Source organism: Lutra lutra, chromosome 17, assembly GCF_902655055.1.
Source record: "Lutra lutra chromosome 17, mLutLut1.2, whole genome shotgun sequence".
NCBI lineage: Eukaryota > Metazoa > Chordata > Mammalia > Carnivora > Mustelidae > Lutra > Lutra lutra.
In genome coordinates, this window is record NC_062294.1 from 30,296,969 (window position 1) to 30,317,978 (window position 21,010).

The 21,010-nt window shown below is 40.3% G+C and overlaps 1 protein-coding gene across 13 annotated transcripts in view; it reads right to left on the reverse strand.

Moving 5' to 3' along the window:
• The window catches only part of CHD9 (chromodomain helicase DNA binding protein 9), a 222,631-nt gene that overhangs the window by 148,621 nt on the left and 53,000 nt on the right, over nucleotides 1-21,010 (reverse strand). For 4 of the 13 annotated variants that reach the window (XM_047711799.1, XM_047711795.1, XM_047711798.1 and 1 more), the window contains exon 1: nucleotides 19,352-19,570. The exons of 1 other annotated variant lie outside the window; for it this stretch is intronic. The gene's annotated coding sequence lies outside the window, so the exon portion shown is untranslated. Of the gene's footprint in view, nucleotides 1-4,924; nucleotides 4,948-19,110; nucleotides 19,235-19,351; nucleotides 19,571-21,010 lie in introns of those variants that run through there. 8 more of the 13 variants (XM_047711800.1, XM_047711797.1, XM_047711789.1 and 5 more) reach the window with 6 other exon arrangements.

Here is a 21,010-nt window from a genome sequence, read left to right on the forward strand (position 1 = left end):
TCCTGCTGCTCTACATATTAGTTTAATTAAATATTAGCAAAGTCCTAAGAAACTTTTCCAGAACTTCTATTTTGGGAGGTCCATATTAGAAAACAGAAATTTCTTAAAGAAAATGCTCACTATTTTAATGTAGAAATACTTTCGAGGGGCGCATGGGTGGCTTGGTGGTTAAGCCTCTGCCTTCGGCTCAGGTCATGATCTCAGGGTCCTGGGATCGAGCCCCACATGGGGCTCTCTGCTCAGCAGGGAGCCTGCTTCCCCCTCTCTCTCTGCCTGCCTCTCTGCCTACTTGTGATCTCTCTCTCTGTCAAATAAATAAATAAAATATTAAAAAAAAAAAGGAAATACTTTTGAAAAATTCTATGTTAATTTTTTTAAAAAGACTTTATTTGTCAGAGACAGAGCGCAAAAGCAGGCAGAGTGGCAGGCAGAGACAGAGAGAGAAGCAGGCTTCCCACTGAGCAAGGAATCTGAGTGGGACTCGATCCCAGAACCCTGGGATCATGACCTGAGCTGAAGGAAGCGGCTTAACCAACTGAGCCACCCAGGGGTCCCAATTCTACGTTAATTTTAATTGGAAACTGCCTTATTATTAATCACAATGGTATGTACCTAAGTCCTTTAACAAATATATGATTTTGGAAGAAGAAAAATACGGAAAAAGTTATTTTTCCAGATTTTATAATTGTGAGACAGAGCAGATGAAAGGCTATGTGGTCTGAACTGAACAAGGCCATTGGCAAAATAGAAGGTAGGTTAAATCACTTCTCTGGAACGTATCCTATTAGTTTCTGCTTCAGACTCCAGACTGGGGAACATCTATGTACACCTAAGTTATTAATCAGGGAAGCAATGTCTTATGATTTTATACGGTTGTATGATTATTTATCAAGAGGAACACAAAAAAAGAAATACAATGAAAGTTACCAAATCCAGTATGTCATCAAGTATGAGGTACATCATTAGTTGATATAATGTTAAAAAAAAAAAAAGGAAAAAGAAAAGAAAATGCTGCCAGTTACAATACGGCACTATACCATTTCAAAGGATTTTAGACTTAGTCTTATTCAAAAGAATCTGATAATTTCTTCTGCCTTAAGATAGTCTGCTTGGTCCATAAAATACTTGATTACTGCTCTGTAAGTAAATGTGAATTGCTGTCATTTCTTCGACAACAAGTATTTGCTTCACTAATATTAAATTTATGCTCTGCTACTCTGTTTCTGTGCCTTTCTACATAATCAATAACATTTTGGTTAAATACGGGAAAATACTATATTTTTTAAGGACATTTTAGGGGCACCAGGGTGGCTCAGTTGGTTTGGTGCCCTACTCTTGATATCGGCTCAGGTTGATCTCATGGTTGTGAGTTCAAACCCTCTGTTGGGCTCTGCACTGGGCGTGGAGCCTACTTGCAAAAAAAAAAAAAAAAGACATTTTATTTTTATTTTTTATTTATTTATTTTTAAAGATTTTATTTATTTATTTGACAGAGATCACAAGCAGGCAAAGAGGCAGGCGGAGAGAGGAAGGGAAGCAGGCTCTCTGCTGAGCGGAGAGCCCGATGCAGGGCTCAATTCCAGGACCTTGGGATCATGACCTGAGCCGAAGGCAGAGGCTTCAACCCACTGAGCCACCCAGGTGCCCCAAAAAAAGGACATTTTAAATAACGCATGTGTAGTACTAATGTACATAGCCCAACTGGTGATGGCAATATAAACAACTATGACTAAGTGTGTGTACATACAGGTAAGTACTCCATGACCCCCAACTGGCACATGGGTACTGAGACACATCCCAATTTCAGAGATTTTTTTTTTAAGATTTATTTATTTATTTGAGAGGGAAAGAGAGCGAGTGGAAGGAGAGGCGAGAGAGAGGGAGAGAATCTCAAGCAGACTCCACACTGAGTGCAGAACCCAACACAGAGCTCAATCTCATAACCCTGAGATCACAACCTGAGCTGAAATCAAGAGTCAGACGCTTACCTGACTAAGCCACCCAAGCACCACCCCAAGATTTTAGAGATGTTAAAAGTGGAAAATATAAGCATCTTAGAATGATTAAAGTAATTTTTTGAATAATTAGAATGTATTACTTCAAGAGTTCAGAACCCACAACTATAAAAATCTACAGCCCAACTGAATGCTGAAAATAAATTATTGGAAGGATATCACATTATTGTATATATTTCTACCTTCTGCTATTAATAGTAAACTTAAAAATATAAAACATTCTGAATTTATACAGATTTACTACATGCTTATACATTTATTTATTTTTTTAAAAGATTTTATTTATTTGACAGGGAGAGAGAGACACAGGGAGAGAGGGAACACAAGCGGGGGGAGTGGCAGAGCTAGAAGCAGGCTTCCCACAGAGCAGGGAGCCCGATGTGGGGCTTGATCCCAGGACCCTGAGATCATGATCCAAGCCAAAGGCAGATGCTTAACGACTGAGCCACCCAGGCGCCTCTTATACATTAATTCTCAAAACACATTCAATAATTCTTAGGAGTCTGCTTTGGAAATAAATATATGATATATCAGAGCAGTAATAGTCCATATAGGAAAGAACTGGTATAGTCCTTGAATTTTTGTACATGACGGTAGATTGTGCTGAAGCAGAATGTTTTCTACATTTATGGAACCTGAGGCTTACCTAAAATACGGGAGAAGTAAAAATTTTAATTAAGAAAATAATTTTGCGGGGCACTTGGGTGGCTCAGTGGGTTAAGCCTCTGCCTTCAGCCCAGGTCATGATCTCAGGGTCCTGGGATCGAGCCCCGCATAGGGATCTCTGCTCAGCAGGAAGCCTGCTTCTGCCTCTCTCTCTGCCTGCCTCTCTGTCTGCTTGGAATCTCTCTCTCTCTCTCTCTCTCTCTGTCAAATAAATAAACAAATCTTTTAAAAAGAAAATAATTTTGCTATTTTATCATCTAATAAACATTAATTGATAAAGAACTTCAGACACTTGAAAGATGAGTAATAATTGATCTCTGAAGGGGAATTCTGACATGTGAATAGAAGATTATCAATACATGTTACTTGTGCTTTGCTAAAAGTCAGTACATAAGAGGAACATCTAATGATTAAGAAAATGAATATAGATACCAACACTATATTATGAAGATACACATTCCATATGTGAAAAGATATTTGTAAATAGTTGACTTTAGTTATAAAAATAGAGATTGGGTGCCTGGGTGGCTCACTTGGTTAAGCGTCTGCCCTGGGCTCAGGTCATGGTGCTGGGATCTTGGGATGGAGTCCCATATCGGGCTGTCTACCCAGCGGAGAGTCTGCTTCTTCCTCTCACCCTGTGTTCTCTCTCCCTCTCAAATAAATAAATAAAATCTTAAAAAAAAAAAAAAAAGTAAAAATAGAGACTAAAGGCAAGTTACAAAAAAAAGTTTATAAAATCTCATAAACCATGTTTTCTGATTTGAACAGTTTATTCTACAAATGACACAATGCTCATGTAAGTTCCACTTGAAGATCTATTGTTGTAATTCATTCTGTAAAGGTAGCATTTTCTAACTTGATGAAAATATCACGTCAATCTAATTTTAACTTGCTATTTCATTAAGCAAATACTTATGGGCTATCCATTATATCCAAAGCAACGCTGCAGAAACTCTGAAGTTTCTGCCCTCAGGAAGTTCAGAATCTAAACGCAGGAGGCAGGGGGTAATGCACAAGAAAAGCACATCATATATTGAATAAAATATGGTAATTGTTGTCTAAGAGAGGTACGAGCTCATCTATAAGATAATTTATAAAGAGAAGAGAGCATACTTAGCAAGTTATTCAGGAAAAGCTTCAGGAATAGAGAAATGGCAGCAAGGGAGGAAGGGATGAGAACTGCAGTGGGCATGCAAACGGAAAAGAGTAGAAAGTAAAGGCAGAAATGTAAGCTGGAGCACTGCTGTAGGGACCTTCTCAATCCAGTACAGTAAAATAAAATATTTGGAGGACAGAATTCTTTTAAGGTTGAGACAAGTATTTAGAATCAAAATAAAATTACTTCTCGATCTTCATTTCTACATTTACGGATGCCAATGACATGAGGATTGTACATCAATGGGACAGAACTCAAGCCTTCCCAAAGTTCATAATCCAGAGGGGAAGAAAATACATAAACGAACAGAGATGCATACACGGCACAGTGTTATATTAGGTGGCAATTAATTATTTCTGGAAAAGATGGGTAAAGGCATAGAGATGAGGCAACATTTGAACTGGGCCTTCAGAGTAAAAATAACATCATTGACTGTGTTCCCAAACAGGATTTATATATATATTATATGTGTGTATAATATATATATAAACTTACTTCAGAGGTAAACTGACTTCCTGAATGTCTAATAGTTGCTTTTTCTTCAAGACATCTCTATATTTTCCAAATAAATCCCTCAGTATATTTCTACTAAATGAATTAGGCTTCCCAGTAAGCTCAACACATTAGAGTTTCATCCCATTTAATATGAGCAGCACTGAGTCCTACACCAAATTATTCAGTTTTCTATTAATCATCCCTTCAGGATTTCCGCACAGTATTAAATTTGTGCTACATTACTTTTTATTTTGTTTATGAGCTACCCATAGCTATTTCAAATTTATACTTGGGGAAAATTCAGTTTTGGATTCACCTCCTATAGAAGGCTTCTTCTGACTCAACTGTCTGTCTTATAACCTGTCCATACTACAAATAACACTCCATTATAATAATGTGTTATATTTTTCTTTTCTCTCCACTAGGCTGTATAGCCTTGGGTAAAAAAGGAACACCGCTGTCCTCTTTGTTTCCTTAGTATGTTGTCTGGCATAGCAGGCACACAATAAATTTTTGCTAAATCAGTGAAAGTCTGCATAGGAATTAGGAAGAACAGGATACTTAAATAAAAACAAAACAAAACATAGACCTGAGTCCTGGCTCTTCTACCTTCTAACTGTAGGACTTTGAGAAGATCACATACGATTTGTTTTCATCTGGAAAAAAAAAAAAATAGCAACGCAAACTATTAACTACAGTCCTGTCTGCCTCAAAGGGGAATTAGAAAGCACTAAATAAAGAAAGCGGTAATCCCTATTAGGATAGGAAACAAGTCTTTTATAATCCCATCACTCTCTTGCATTATTCCTAAAACTGGTAAGAGCACAGTGAGAACACTACAAGAAATACCCAGAGGTGAGGGAGGACATAGCATTTCAGGAACTACTCATCACCCTAGTGTGGCCAGAGCATACTACTAGCCAGAGATGCCAAAGCAGGCAGAGGTCAGATATCCAAGGCTTTAAAGTAGCCATGTTAAGAAATCTGGACTTTATCCTAGAGGCAAAAGGGAGCTATTTCACAGTTTAAAATTTCTTCTCTGGCTTGACTAACATTTTTACTGTCGTAAAATTCTTATCACTGGTGGTTATAAACACTTTAAGATAGGAAATAGCAACTCTCTCAATGACAGTGACCAAAACACCTAAATAAATAAAATTTAAAAATCTTAAAAAAAAAAAAATATATATATATATATATATATATATATATATATATATACTTTTACTTTACAATATAGACTTTACAAGTCTATATAAGGACCTTATAAGCTCTTTTTATATAAGCATAGTAAGTCCTTTTTTATTTTTTTAAAGATTTTCTTTATTTATTTGACAGACAGAGATCACAAGAAGGCAGAGAAGCAGGCAGAGAGAGAGAGAGAGAGAGAGAGAGAGGGAAAAGCAGGCTCCCTGCTGAGCAGAGAGCCTGATGGGGGAGCTCAATCCCAGGACCCCAAGATCATGACCTGAGCCGAAGGCAGAGGTTTAACCCACTGAGCACCCAGACACCCACAGTAAGTCTTTTCAATAGAAGAATACTATTATAAGAATAATATGAACTGCACCAACAAATTGGATAAACCTAGATGAAACTGACAAACTGTATGTCACATAAGCTACCAAAATTGATAAGAAAATAAGTAGAAAATATAAATAGACCTAAAACAAGTAAGATTGAATCTGTCATCAAAAACCACCCAACAAAGAAAAGCCCAGGACCAGATAGTTTTCATGGTGAAGTCTACTAAATATTTAAAGAATTGACACCAATGCCTCTCAAATTCTTCCACAAAAGTGAAAAATCAGAAGTACTCTATAACTCATTTTGTGAAGCTAACATTACCCTGATAATGAAGCCAAAGATATTACAAGGGAAAAAAACCCAAACCAAAAAACACAACAAGACACTAAAGACTAATATCTCTTATGAATACAGATGCAGAAATTGTCAACAAAATACTAGCAGACCAAATCCAGCAACATATTATACATATACATATATGTACACATAGAGTATATTATATGAACAAGTGGGAATTATCCTAGGCATGTAAAGGTAATTAACATACAAAAGCCAATCAATGTAATATACTGTATTAATAAAGGTAAAAACACATATCAGTTGATGCAAAAAAAGCATTTGACAAAATCTAACGCCCTTCCAAACCCTTTTATGATTAGAATACTGACTAAAATAGGAAAAGAAAGGCCATGTATGAACAACTTAGAGCTAACATCAAACTCAATGGTAAGAGAATGAAAGCTTTTGTCCCAAGATCAGGAACAAGCCAAGGATTCCCACCTTCACTGCTTCTATCCAATATAGTACTGAAAAATCCAGCCAGAGAAAATAGGCAAGAAAGGAAAAATAAAGGGCATCTAAATTAGAAAGGAAGAAGTGTAATTATCTTGTTCACAGATAACATGATTTTATATGCAGAAAACTGTAAATAACACATGCACGCATGCATGTAAACTGCTAAAGCTAATAAACAAATTCAACAAAATTCTAGGATACAAATCCATGCAGAAAAATCAGTTGCATTTCTTTAAGACAGCAAATCAACATTTCGGAAAGGAAATCAAAAAAACAATTCCATTTACAATAGCATTAAAAAAAATAAAAATTGGGCACCTGGGTGGCTCTGTTGGTTAAGCGACTGTCTTTGGCTCAGGTCATGATCCTGGAATCCCAGGATCAAGTCCCGCATCCGGCTCCCAGCTCCATGGGGAGTCTGCTTCTCCCCTCTCATGCTCTCTCTCACTCACTCTCTCTCAAATAAATAAATAAATAAAATCTCAAAAATAAATAAACAAATAAATAAATAGGAATAAATTTAATGAAGCACATGTAAGATGTATACACTGAAAACTAGATCATTTTGAAGACAAAACAGTGCTGAGGGGTGTCTGGGTAGCTCAGTGGGTTAAGCCTCTGTCTTTGGCTAGGTCATGATCTCGGGGTCCTGGGATGGAGCCCTGTATCCAGCTCTCTGCTCAGCAGGGGGCCTGCTTCCCCTCCCCCCCTACTTGCGATCTCTCTCTGTCAAATAAATAAATAAAATCTTTAAAAAAAAACAAAACAGTACTGAAAGGAACTAAAGTAGATCTAAATCAATGGAAAGACATCCTGTGTACATGCATCGAAAGACTTAATATTGTTAAGACAATACTGCTCAAAGCAATCTACACGTTCAATGCAATTCCTATAAAAATCCCAATGATTTTTTGCATATATAGAAAAACTCATCTTTAAATTCATATGGAATTCCAAGGGATCATGAATAGCCAAAACAATCTTGAAAAAGAACAAAGTTGGAATACCCACACTTCCCACTTTCAAAATTTACTACAAAACTACAGTAATCAAAACAAAGTGTTATTGGCCTAAGGAGACCAACGAACAGAAAGCCCAGAAAGCTCACGTAGTCAATTAATTTTTGACAAGGATGCCAAGAACATTCAGTGGGGAAAAAAACTGTCTGTTCTACAGCTGATGTTGGGAAAACTAGATAGCCACCTGCAAAAGAATAAAGCTGAGCTCTTACCTTATACCATTAAAAAAAAAAATCAATAGAAATATATCAAAGATCTAAATTTAAGAGCTAAAACTGTAACACTATTAGAAGAAAACATACGGGCAAATCTTCATGATTTTGGATTGGCAATGGTTTCTTAAATACAACATCAAAAACACAGGTAACAAAAGAAAAAAAAAACAGATAAATTGGGCTTCAAAAAAATTAAAAACTTGTGCACCAAAGAATACTATCAAGAGAGTAAAAAGATAACCCACAGAATGGGACAAAATATATGCAAATAATGTATCTGATAAAAGTTTAATATCTAGAATAAAAAACTCCTATAAACTCACTACTATAAACAACCCAACTTAATTAAAAATGGACAAAGGACTTCACTGCACATTTATCCAAAGAAGATACAGGAATGGCCAATAAACAGAGATACTCAATGTCAGTCATTAGGACAATGCAAATCAAAATCACAATGAGATATCACTTCACAACTATTAAGAATATTATTTTTAAAATGAAAAATTACAAGTGCTTGAAAGGATGTGCAAAGACTGGCAATCTCATACATTGCTATTAGTAATGTAAAATGGCACAGCCTCTACTCGAGGGATCCCTGGGTGGTTTGTTAAGCGTCTGCCTTTGGCTCAGGTCATGATCCCAGTGTCCTGGGATCAAACCCTACATTGGGCTCCCTGCTCAGCGGGAAGCCTGCTTCTCCCTCTCTTGCTGTGTCTCTGTCAAATAAGTCTTAAAAAAAAGGAGAGAGAGAGAGAGAAAATCCTACTCGAAATCTCAATCTGTAAGATCTATAAAAGCTGAATATTCAGGGAGAAATCTTTTATTGGTAAGGAAATGGGTGAAGGTGAGGCCTAAAGCCCTCTCTTCCTTCCAGTGGCTAAAGATTACCCAGTGCTCCAAAGAGCGCAGATTGAAAACCATTTACACAGTGCTTTATGTGGATTATTTCACAGTAGGATTTTCAAAAAACAAAGGATTCAGGGGTGCCTGGCTCAGTTGGTAGAGCACTCAAGTCTTGGTCCAGGGTTGTAAGTATGAGCCCCACATTGGGTGTAGAGATTACTTAAAATAAAATCTTAAAAAACAAACAAACAAACAAACTCCTTGCTTTAAAAGACCTGAAAACCAAATAGCACTCATTTAATGTTTATATTAACATCTCCCTTTGCAGATAGTGATTTCCTAAATTCAATTACTTACTTTGTTGGCATTCACACTTAATTTAGTCTTGCTTTGCATCTCACAGAAAGGGAAATCTTTAAAACATAATCTCATGTCTACTCTTGGTAAAAGACGACTGAGGGTAACTAATTTGGGGCTGATGCTGAAAACAGATTTTAAGTTTCCCAGTTGCTAATGAGTCAGGTCAAGTTGTCTACCTGAAGCAGTCCTGAACATCAATCATACCCCCTAACCAAATTAAGTATAAATATATATTATATAACCAAATAAATTTCAATTAATGTTAAAAACAGGAAATTGATTTAAATGCACAATTTTCCAAAGTTTGAAATACACTAAAAATTGAGACCCAGGCGGATTACCACCACCTAACTTGCAGGGTTTTTGAATTGTTTAGAAATATATACAGTTTAGAAATACATTCAAAGTTCCTAAAACATAGAAAGCACTTAATAAATGCAGCTTTTCCTCTCACACCTGTCATCTCATTTCTGATTTCCCAAGAGTCATTCAAACTCTCCCATGACTAGCAAGCTTCTCCAGACCTCCTCCATTTCTTTTGCTAATAATCTCTATTGCTTCAATATCCTTGTGACCATTTTCAATTCACTCAACCCACCATATTCTATTAACAATACCAATGTAATGTGACCTCCAGACCTCAGCCCAATTCAATTAACATTTCTGCATATTTACAATATTTGTTATATGGCTGGCACAGTATTAAAACAAGAATGGTATTAAAACAAGGTGGTCCTGGGTGGGGGGTGGGAGGTTGGGGGCACAGGTGGTGGGTATTGTAGAGGGCACGGATTGCATGGAGCCCTGGGTGTGGTGCAAAAATAATGAATATTGTTATGCTGAAAAAATAAAAAAATTAAAAAAAAAAAACAAAAAACAAGGTGGTCCTTGTTTTTGCTTAGAAAAGTGTTTAAATTCACTTCCCTATGCTTTTAGGCTATCTCCTCAAGCCTTCAATCCTAACTTCCCCCATCTTACCCCAGGAAAATTCTGCCTCTTACTTATTCTTCTGAGATTTTCCAGTTGAAACTCACCAGTCATCTTTTCAGAAGCATGTTTCTCTCTTTGCTTCTATCCTTTTTCTTCTAGCTGTTCTCAGAAGAGGAAGCATGACTTTTTTCCAAAGATAAACCTTTCGCTTCTTAATACCATTCCATCTAGCTTTTAAGTAACTTACACCCACATACATTCCAACTCTGTCTAGGATCTTTAATCATCCCCTTGCAATTACCTGCTTCCCTTCTAACTTTAGGCAGTAGGTCTCTCCTACCTTAACAAAAATGCACACACAAAATCACCTTATGTCTATCCTTCCCATACAGTGACAAATATTGAGAATAAGTGATCTACTGTCTTCATTTTCCAAATACTCACTTGCTTGCTAACCTCTTGCACTTCACTTTCTGCTCCCATAAAATTACTGAAACTATACTTCCAAAGGTGACTAAAGCTCCTAGGCAAATCCAAATGTTCTCTCAACCTGCATCTGACCACTAAGAAACACTTGCCATCACTAACAAAAGTGACAGAAGCTGAACTCAAAAATGCCATCTTCTATATGAAGCCTCCAATCATCCATGCATCTCCCATCTATCATACATACACCATTTAGGCACTGAATGCTTAAAGAACAAGGCCCATGACTTAGTCACCTGCAGTACCAGTTACCAGTCTGCTTGGCCTATCACAAAAGCTGTATAAATGTTTCCTGGATTCAGTTTAAGTAACCCTCTGCCTTCTAGAAATTCTCTCAGTTTCTATGATACTACACTATCTTGGGATTTTCTTTCTTATAGCTTTCCTTGCCTTTCTGATTCATTTAAAGTAGTTTAACAGACATAAGGTTTTATGCAGTGACTTCATTTCTATCAAATCCATTTACTTAGCATTTCGAATTCAGTCAAATGTTGACACATCTTCCTCAATACATCTTCTAAGATGTGATTTCACATTCAAATCCTTGAGAAACTCAATTCCATTTTTTTCTGGAATATTATAAATTATTAAAAACATTTTTTCTACTAGAATAAAATAAAGATATAAAACTCAATTTCTCACTACCTTAATGAGACCGTATAGCATTTCATTGCCTTCCTTGAGGTCTCTGACCAAAAACATACCAGGAAAGCAATTTGTTGGGTCCCTATATACATAATGATGTATAACCCTGTTAGTAGCCCTGCGAGCTTTCGCCATTTCTGATATAACACTATTCATCTCCGGAATGATATACATCTTTATAATACTTTTCCTCCTCCTTCCCCAGGGCCTTATTTCTAAGTACCATGTACATGTCACCTAATAGTTACCATATTCATTTTGCTGAAATTTTTTTCCTATCTCCTTTAAGATTTCTTAAGTTATAGATGTTATTTTTTTCATTCTTTCCAAACCATATTCCCTAAAATGCTGTACTAGTCACTGTGTTGCAAAACCAAACATTTTTTTTTAAGATTTTATTTATTTATTTGACAGAGAGAGATCACAAGTAGACAGAGAGGCAAGCAGAGAGAGAGAGGAGGAAGGAGGCTCCCCGCTGAGCAGAGAGCCCGATGTGGGACTCGATCCCAGGACCCTGAGACCATGACCTGAGCCAAAGGCAGCGGCCCAACCCACTGAGCCACCCAGGCGCCCAAAACCAAACATTTTTAAGGATAGAGAAAAGATCTCTTATTTGAAAACTTTGAAAACAAAAAACTATGTTTTGTTTGAATATGCCATAATCCAAGAGGCACAACAGACGTACTCATTTATGTTTTACTAGGTAGAAATACCTACCCATCAATTCATCTTTGGAGGTTCTTAAAAAAGAACACAAGATTTTTCAAATACTATAGAGTGGTATTTTAATCAAACCACATAACTGAATATAAAGCAACTGGCATTCTCATACACTGCTAAAACAAGTATAAACTGGAACAACAAATCCGGAAAATGATATAGCATTATTGGTAAAATTGAATATATGCATATCCATGACCAATTTTTCTATTTCTAGACATATATATGCCACAGAAATGTGTGCACACCAAAAGTCATGTACAGAAATGTTAGAAATGTTCGTATCAGTCAGTATTACTCACAATAGTTCCAAACTGAAAATGTGTTCATCCTACATTAGAATCAACAGCAATGAGAATGACTGAACTATTTCTGCATGGAAAAACACAGATTGGGCACCTGGGTGACTCAGCGGGTTAAGTATCTACCTTTGGCTCAGGTCATGATACCAGGGTCCTAGGATCAAGTCCTGTATTGGGCTCCCTGCTCCATAGGGAGTTTGGTTCTCCCTCTGACCCTTCTCCCATCTCCCACTCGTTCCCTCAATCTCTCTCTCTCAAATAAATAAATAAATAAAATCTTTAAAAATTAAAAAAAAAAAGATTAGTCTCATAATATTATTAATATTATTAATATTCAGGGCACCTGGGTGGGTTAAGCCTCTCCCTTCAGCTGAGGTCATGAACTCAGGGTCCTGGGATCGAGCCCCGCATCAGGCTCTCTGCTCAGCGGGGAGCCTGCTTACCCCCCTCTCTCTCTCTCTGCCTACTTGTGATCTCTGTCAAATAAATAAATAAAATCTTTTAAAAATATTACTAATATTATAAAATATAATATTAAGCAAAAGAACACATACTATATAATTTCACTTATATAAAGTTTAAAAACAGCCAAAACTACTCTATGATTTTAGAAGTCAGCATGGTGGTCATCTCTGGGAGGGTGAAAGAAAGTGATGATTGGAAAGGAGTATGAGAGAAGCTTGGGGGTTGCCGATAACATTCTATTTCTTGACCTAGGTTGTGATTACAGAGATGTTTACTTTATAATAAGTCATAGAGCTATAAACTTATGACATATTCTTTTCTGAAACTTATCAAAAAATTAAAATTAAATTAAAATTAAATTAAATTAAAATTAAAAACCTAATTGAAACAAGATGAATCAGGGGCGCCTGGGTGGCTCAGTGGGTTAAGCCCCTGCCTTCGGCTCAGGTCATGATCTCGGGGTCCTGGGATCGAGCCCCGCATCGGGCTCTCTGCTCAGCGGGGAGCCTGCTTCCCCCTCTCTCTCTGCCTGCCTCTCTGCCTACTTGTGATCTCTATCTGTCAAATAAATAAATAAAATCTTTTAAAAAATAAAAATAAAAAAAAGACACAAGATGAATCATAAGTAAATATTTTTAAGTCACCATTTAGAGTACATGTCATTCAAAATAATATTGGTAAGTAAATATAGGATGGTTTCTGAAATGATTTATGTAAACTTTACTACTGATCTGAACACATGTTCACCAAATCAGAACTAAGTGTATTCTTGTATTTCGATATGTAGTGAATTCACTAATTTATGCAACCTGATATAAAATATTCCCTTATACTAGAAAGCTGAGGCAACTCAGTTTCTCTGTAGCTCAGGGTCTTCATCTATAAAATGGACTAAATAAGTGCACTAAGTGTAGAATCTTGAATCCCTAGATTTATTTTAGGGAAAGCTTTCCAGTTCCTTGATTGAAGAAAAAATTTTAATGAATATTTAATTGCCATTTTAAAGATAAACACTGTAAAAGATAACATAACTGGGAAAAATATACTGAATTCCAGCTAATTCCATGAAAAAAAGAGTAACTTTGAATTTACTTAGTAATGTGTAATAAAGCACAAAATTTTAAGATGAAACAAACTTTATGTAAAATACATGAAACCTAACCATTATCCTAGCCATTTTTTCCTTTTTTTTTTTTTTTAAGATTTTATTTATTTGACACACAGAGATCCCAAGTAGGCAGAGAGGCAGGCAGAGAGAGATGGGCAAAGAAGGCTCCATGCTGAGCAGAGGGCCCCATGCAGGGCTCAATCCCAGGGTCCTAGGATCACGACATGAGCCGAAGGCAAAGGATTAACCCACTGAGCCACCCGGCGACCCTTTTTTCCTCTTTCTTATAAAAGAATAAGATACATTAGCAGTTATCATTCAGAAGCACAGCCATTGATTTCCAATAGAATAAAATTTAATATACTTTATACTGTAGCTGCTTAAGTCAGGTAAACCAAACTGAAATGACCACTGAATAAGAAAAATAATCTTTCTTTTTTTACTCTTCAGATTTCAACTGTGTCCCTTTGTAGCAATAACAATATTTAAAATTACTGGTTAAAAAAAGTTTTAAAAGTACAGTAAAAAAAAAGATATTATTTGCTAAGTTAATGACAAATTATAACAGAAACATCAGTATCTATAGTTATTTGATAAATAATAGCTCCTAATGGCCTGCACTTACAATTTTTTTTTCAAAGATTTTATTTATTTATTTGAGAGAGAGACAGTGAGAGAGAGCATGAGCGAGGAGAAGGTCAGAGAGAGAAGCAGACTCCCCGTGGAGCTGGGAGCCCGATGCGGGACTCGATCCCGGGACTCCGGGATCATGACCTGAGCCGAAGGCAGTCGTCCAACCAACTGAGCCACCCAGGCATCCCCTGCACTTATAATTTTTACCCATAAACACCAGAAGCCTCATTAAAAATGATAAATATACTATCAGGCTGCCTACAAACTAATAACTTTAAAGAGTGCCAGTTTCTTGAGAACATCAAGATTGTAAGACTTCTGAATTCTGCACCATCACCCAAATAATATCAAAACCCATCTAATACTACAGATTTTTTCTCAAAACTTATCTAATAAAAGCTGTACTAAGAAAATTTTCACAAATAAACTTTCAAAAACTGTATTGTTAAAAAGATCATTTCAGTTACCAATTTTTCTAACACAAATATGAAGCTTGCTCGTCTCAAAACACACCTTGTAAGTACGTTGAAATATGGTGCCATATACATAATTAAACCTATTCCAACGGAGACCACTATCATTCAGATAAAGGTAGCCCACCACCCCCAGCCTTCTACCTTCCGAAGATCTTGCCTGGGAATGGTGTTCAAAACTTAATTTCTTGCCAAACCTTTTCTTCTCCCCATGTTCATCTCAGTAAATCTCACCATCATCTTTCTAGGTCCTCAAGCCGGGAACCTGGAGGTCACTTTGACATCTTCCCTTTAATATCTAATCCGTCATGAAGTTGTCAATGCCCCTGCCATTCCCATTTCCTCTCTGTCTCTCTTTATCAAATCAGATGATATTGCTACCCGAGTGCCAGCCATCATCATCTTACCTCAACAAGTGAAGTATTAGTCTTTGCTTTCATCCTTGCCTTTCTCTAATCCATTCTTAACCAAAGTGTCATTCTTGAAATGGGAAGCACAGTACTCCCCTACTTCAAAATCTTCAATGATTGATTGCAACATCCTTAGTAAAATCCAGGTCTTCAAAATGCCCTGTAAGGTCCTGTATGATCTGCTCTCTGCCTCTCACCTTGCATGGTTTTCCTCTATTATTAATACTCCTGCCACCCTGAACTTCATTTCTTCCAAAATATTAAGCTTTCTTGCCTTCATACATATTTTCTTTTCCAAGAAAGTCTTTCCCTATCTAGCTTATTTTTTGTCTCAACTTAAATACCACCACCTGAGAGAGACGTTTCTGACCACACAATCTACAATCATCCCCATTTTTTTCACAGCAGTCTAGTCTCTTCCTTTATTGAATTCTCTACAAGTTGTAATTTTACATTTGTTATTTACTTGCCCTGTTTCCCTGCTATTTACTTTCCCTGTTATTTACTTATCTGTTTACACTATTAGACTATAAATTCTACAAGGTAGGAATCACTTAATAGTTATATAATAAATTGATTAATAAAGGAATCAATAAATTAATCTGTTTAATGAACGAATGGATGTGAATGACCTGGAGTTCAGAGAATGAATTACAGCTCAAAGTGGCTTTCCCTTCTCTGAGTTTTTCCTTATCACTTAATCAGCTTTCCAACTGTTTCTAAAAGGGAGGAGCAAAAGGTGTTCCCACAAAATTAAAAGAAATACAGTGGAGATAAGGTCAGGAAGTTTTACGTGATGTCAAATAAGTGAGACAAATAGTAATGCTATGGTCTCATGGGAAGGAGAAATCCCTAAGGGCTACAATGACAAGAAATGATCTTATTCGCAAGGTGGAATTTAACCCAAGTATTCAGACTGGTAAAACTCAGGGGTAGAATGGATGGGAGGGAAGCCCAAACAAGTAAAAGGAAACACAGTGTCAGAAGGCAGTTATAAAACTGGAATGTGGCAACTTATATTCACAAAGTAAGTAAGTGTAAAAAAGCTAAATCTTCTATCATGTAAGGAATCTGAATGGTTAAGACTGGTTATCACCCTAAGACCACAATAGCTACAAGACATTTAAAAGGTTACAACAAAATCATTCTGTCTCCTCAGTGTCCATAAATCTCTTCTGATTCCAATTTTTTGGCTTTCAAAGTTTTTCAAACATTTATGACAATATTAGTTTCATGATTCATTTTCACTCTAACCAAATGCCTTAAGTTTCCATATTCTTACCAATGTTCTGTATTCACTATACTGATATATAATGGAATTTTCCCAGTAAATCTATTATTTCAGTTTCCTTTATACTTTAACCTCTATAAGATTTCATTTTTGTCTTCTTTAACTATTTCACTGACTTTCTTCCACTACATTTATATGAGCGATTAACACATATAACCCTTCAGGGTATCTAAAATGTTCACATGTACCAAAATTTTTATTTTACTACTGAAACTACAATAAATTTTACCTCTAAGTCTGTAATGCTTCTCCAGTTCCTACCTCCTAAATTTATACAGTAAGCCTTTCCTTTAGTTCTACCTGGTTTCCACAGGTAAACTGCCAGTCTAGTTTAATGTCTTATAGAAGGTATTCAGTTACATTAGAAAAGGGATTTGGAGTTAAAGTCTCTAAAGATACTTCCAAGTTCAAAATTTTAGGATTTTATTAATCTAATCTTGTCATGAGTTTTTTTTTTTTTTTTTTTTTTTTTAACAATACTGCTTTCTTTATTCATACCTGCCCACTTGAGCTTATTCTTTTAAAAATGTTCTTTTAGGGTAACGCCAGCTTACCACTGTTTGTTTCAAAACCTCTGCCTTTTCTTATACCTAAAACCAGATATAACTTTTATATTTCAAAGGACCAATCTAATGGGATATTCAGATTTGGAGAACTATAAAATTCAAAAAAACTTGGGTTCACAGAGGTTAAGAAATCTGACTACAGCTATACACCTAGTAAAGTGACAAAGTTCTGATTCTCTCCAATCAGAACTTCTTCCAAGAAGGTTTTACCAGTTACACCAGCATATTTTCCCTAATGCTATTTCTTATGTCCTTAGGACATCATCTTCTCCTAGTTAGTCAACCACAAGGTTTTTGTTTTTTAACTTTACAACACCCACTCTCCTGAAACTGTCCAGAATGACAAAGATATATCAATCAAATCTGGGAGGCAACTACTTTTTCCCCCCAGAGCATATCATGTCTATATTACGTGACCTGTAGTTTACAGGAAACTCACCAAGCTGCTAAAGGTTGTAGAACACTATAGCTACTCAATGTGAAGTGTCTAAGCAATAAAGTAGACACAGTCTTGGAAGATACAGAATTCATGTTTAACTTGCTTAGAGCAAATATTTATCCAATATCTATCGTATGGAAGGCTCCCTGCTATTAGCACAAAGTCCCACTTAATTTCAAGTTCTGTAAATCTAACAGAAATGAAGAAACACTATGTTCATCCTTTTGCACTGAAACCCCCTCCCCCCAAAACTAAAACACACACTCGTGCACACACACGCGCACGCGCGCGCGCACACACACACACACCCTCCCTCCCTCTGCAATGTGGAATCCCCACCCCCACGGGGTAAGTACCTTCTGTACATTTAAGTGTTTGCAGACCTAGCCCTTCTTTTAAAAAAGTACCTGTACAATTATGCACAGTTTAGGTAGAGTAACATTACACAAGGTAAGCCCTTTTTTCTGTTCAAGATCCTAGTCCGTTAAGTAGAACTGGAGTTTGAAATCAGAGAAAAGGAAAAGGTGAAACGTGGCATGCAAAACTGAGAAACTAAATTGTGATAGTGATTTTATTAATGAAAATAAACTTTATTTAATACGGGGCAATCCTTAGGTAGTTATGAGTATTTCACATAATGGAGAAAAGTCACAGTAGTGTCAAATCCCAGACTCCAGGAAAGTAACTATGTAACATTGTTAATATCACAATTTAAGAAATTTTTTGGTCTACTTTGTTCCGAAAAGTTTTATTTTTCTTAAAAAAAAAAAAAAATGAAAGAAAGAAAAAAAGGCAAAACAGAACCAAAAAAGGAACAAACAGAAAGCACTCTGAGCTGGCGACTGCGACGACAGGCCAGTAAGACACCCAGGCTTTCCGGGTCGTGCTTGGCTTGGGGATGGATGTCCGCGAAGACAGCCTTGGAACCACCCATCACGTCCCACACCCAGAGCCCAAGAAAGCGGCAGTAGCCGCGGGGTCCGGGCCCCGCTGCAGACGTGGAGAGACCCTCGGGGCTCCCCCTCGGGGCGAAGGATCACAGGAAAGGCAGTGCGGTCGTAACCCGGCAGGCAAGGCCCGGGAAAGCGCCGGGGGCGTCCCGGGCTCGGGGACACCCAGCGCTCGCGCGGGACGCCCTGTCATGAGTCACGGAGGCGAGAAAGCAGGCGGGCGGGGAAAGAGGCTGCAGGATGGAGGGAAGCCCGACCCTAGGGAGGGAAGCGGGCGGACCGGGAGGCCCCGACCTCGCGCGGGGCGGGGAAGCGGGGCCCTGCCCACCCTGCCCTCACCTCCGCCCGACGCAACAGGCGCGGCGGCCAGGTCCCGACCCCAGGGTCTGCGGGCCGGGGGGCGGGGGCAGCAGCCCGCAGCCATGACAGGCGCGGGGCGGGCCGCAGGCGGGCTGGGCCGCACGTGCGGGCAGCGCCCCCTCCCCAGCCTCCCCGCCGTCCCCGGGCGCGGGCCCCTCACCTCCGCCGCCCGCGGCGGCGCGGCCCGGCCTGCCCCGACCCCCCCGGCCGAGCGGCGGCGGCGGCGGCACGTACTCACCGCCGCTCGCTGGCTCTCGGGCTTCGCCATGACTGAGGCGCCCCCGCCGCCCCCCGCCTCGACCGAGACTGACACGCGCGGCTGGCCGGGCGGGGGCGGCCTCAGGCGACCACCCGGCTGACAGAACCCGCCCCCGCCTCTCCCCACCAGTTGAGCAGCGGCCGCTGCCCCGCGGTGCCCCGGGGCTTCCTCCCAACGCCTGGGGCGGCGGGTGGCAACGGCGGGCGGCGGCGGCACTTACCGGCGGCGCGGCCAGGCCCCCCTGTCAGCGCGGGGCCGGGAGGGAGAGGAGGGAGGAGTGAAGGGGCACCGCCTCCCCCGCGCCGCCACGCACCCGCCTGATTGGCCCAGTTCACTCCCCCAGCGCGACCCCACCAGCCCCTGCGAGCGGCACTCCGGCAGCACCGGCGCGCCATTTGCATATTTGTGCCCGCGCCGCTGATTGGCCGAGGCTCAGAGGGGCGGCTGTGACTGCGGCCGCTCCCGCCGCCGCTCCTGCCGCGTCGGGCGACCCGGGAGGGAGGATCCCTCTCCCCGATCCGCTTGCCTCGCGGCCCGGCCCGACCCGGGACGGAGGGCGGCGGGAGGCGGGGTCGTCGCCCCGCTCCAACATGGCCCCGCCGCGCCGCCGACCCAATCGCCGGTGCGGTTACTGCTGGAGCCCCGGGCGGCCTCGGGGCGGGGAAGTGTTGGGGCCGGGCGCCCTCTGGCCGGAGCGCGGGGCAGTGCAGTGGCCCGGGCTCCCCTCGCCGCCCCGCCGCCCCGCCGCCCCGCCGCGGCCGCCACGTCAGGCCGCGCCCTCGCGACGGCCTCTCCCCTCCCCGCGGTCCCGCCGCCACGTCAGGCCCGGCAGGCACGCCCCGGCCGCGAGCTGACCAGTGGCGGGGTCGGCGCCGAGGTCACTCACGCGCTGGGCATCTCTCCGCCAGCCCGGGGCCAACCGGGAACCGAGACGGTGTCCTGAGCCTCCCTTTTCAAAGGCGTGGATTCGGACCCGCGTCCTCCTTCCGCTCTGACACCGCCGTGACACACGCCCGTGCTGTAAAATCCGGAGCAAGGAGAGTGGCCCCGCGATGATGCAGCGATTCAGCCCAGGTGCTAAGCACCTGCCATGGAGAAGGCGCCAGGCTTAGGAGAGACCCAGCCCCAAGTCCTGATGCAGAGAGAGCGAGCGCGCACCTCAAGTGGTGGAGAGCTGGGGCTGACACCTAGTCTTCCCGATGTTCAGGCCCACGTTCTGATTCGCACAGCTATGAAGGGAAAGAAAGAACAAACGGGGGGAGGGGAGGGAGGAAAGGACGGAGGGGGGGGGGGGACACCGGTCTAGGAGCAGGTGGCCTACTAGAAAACCACTGTCCAACGAAGGTGTGGGGACACCTGGGTTCCCTCTCGCTCTGTCTCTAATTAACTGTGTGACCTACATTAAATCATAACATGTCCCAGGGCCTCGGTTTTCCCTTCTGTAAAACGAAGAGGCTGGACAAATTTCCTAAAAGCCTTCCAGCTCTAAAATTCTACAGATGCCTTTCAGACTCTGGTCTGGCTTTAATACCTGATTAAAGCGAGAATGAGAGATAGACAAAATAATGGGATGCTAGGACTTCAGTCTGTCTACCTTATGTTTGTTGGAAACTGTTTACCGTTTCAAATCCATTGTGGGTGACATTTAGCATTCATCTTACAGTGGACAGAAAACTCTTGAATTTCAGACTCCACAAAGAAGCATAGTGCAATGTCACTGTGCTTGTTTATGCCTGACCAGAGGGTAATGGCTGCGGTATACAGAGTGCTAGTTTACCAGGTAATTTCATTCTTTATATGCCCCCGTGCAGGCCCTCCAGGGTGGATCAACACAAGTCTATTTAGCTCAGATATGGGAAGGGCTAGGAGGGAACCCTGC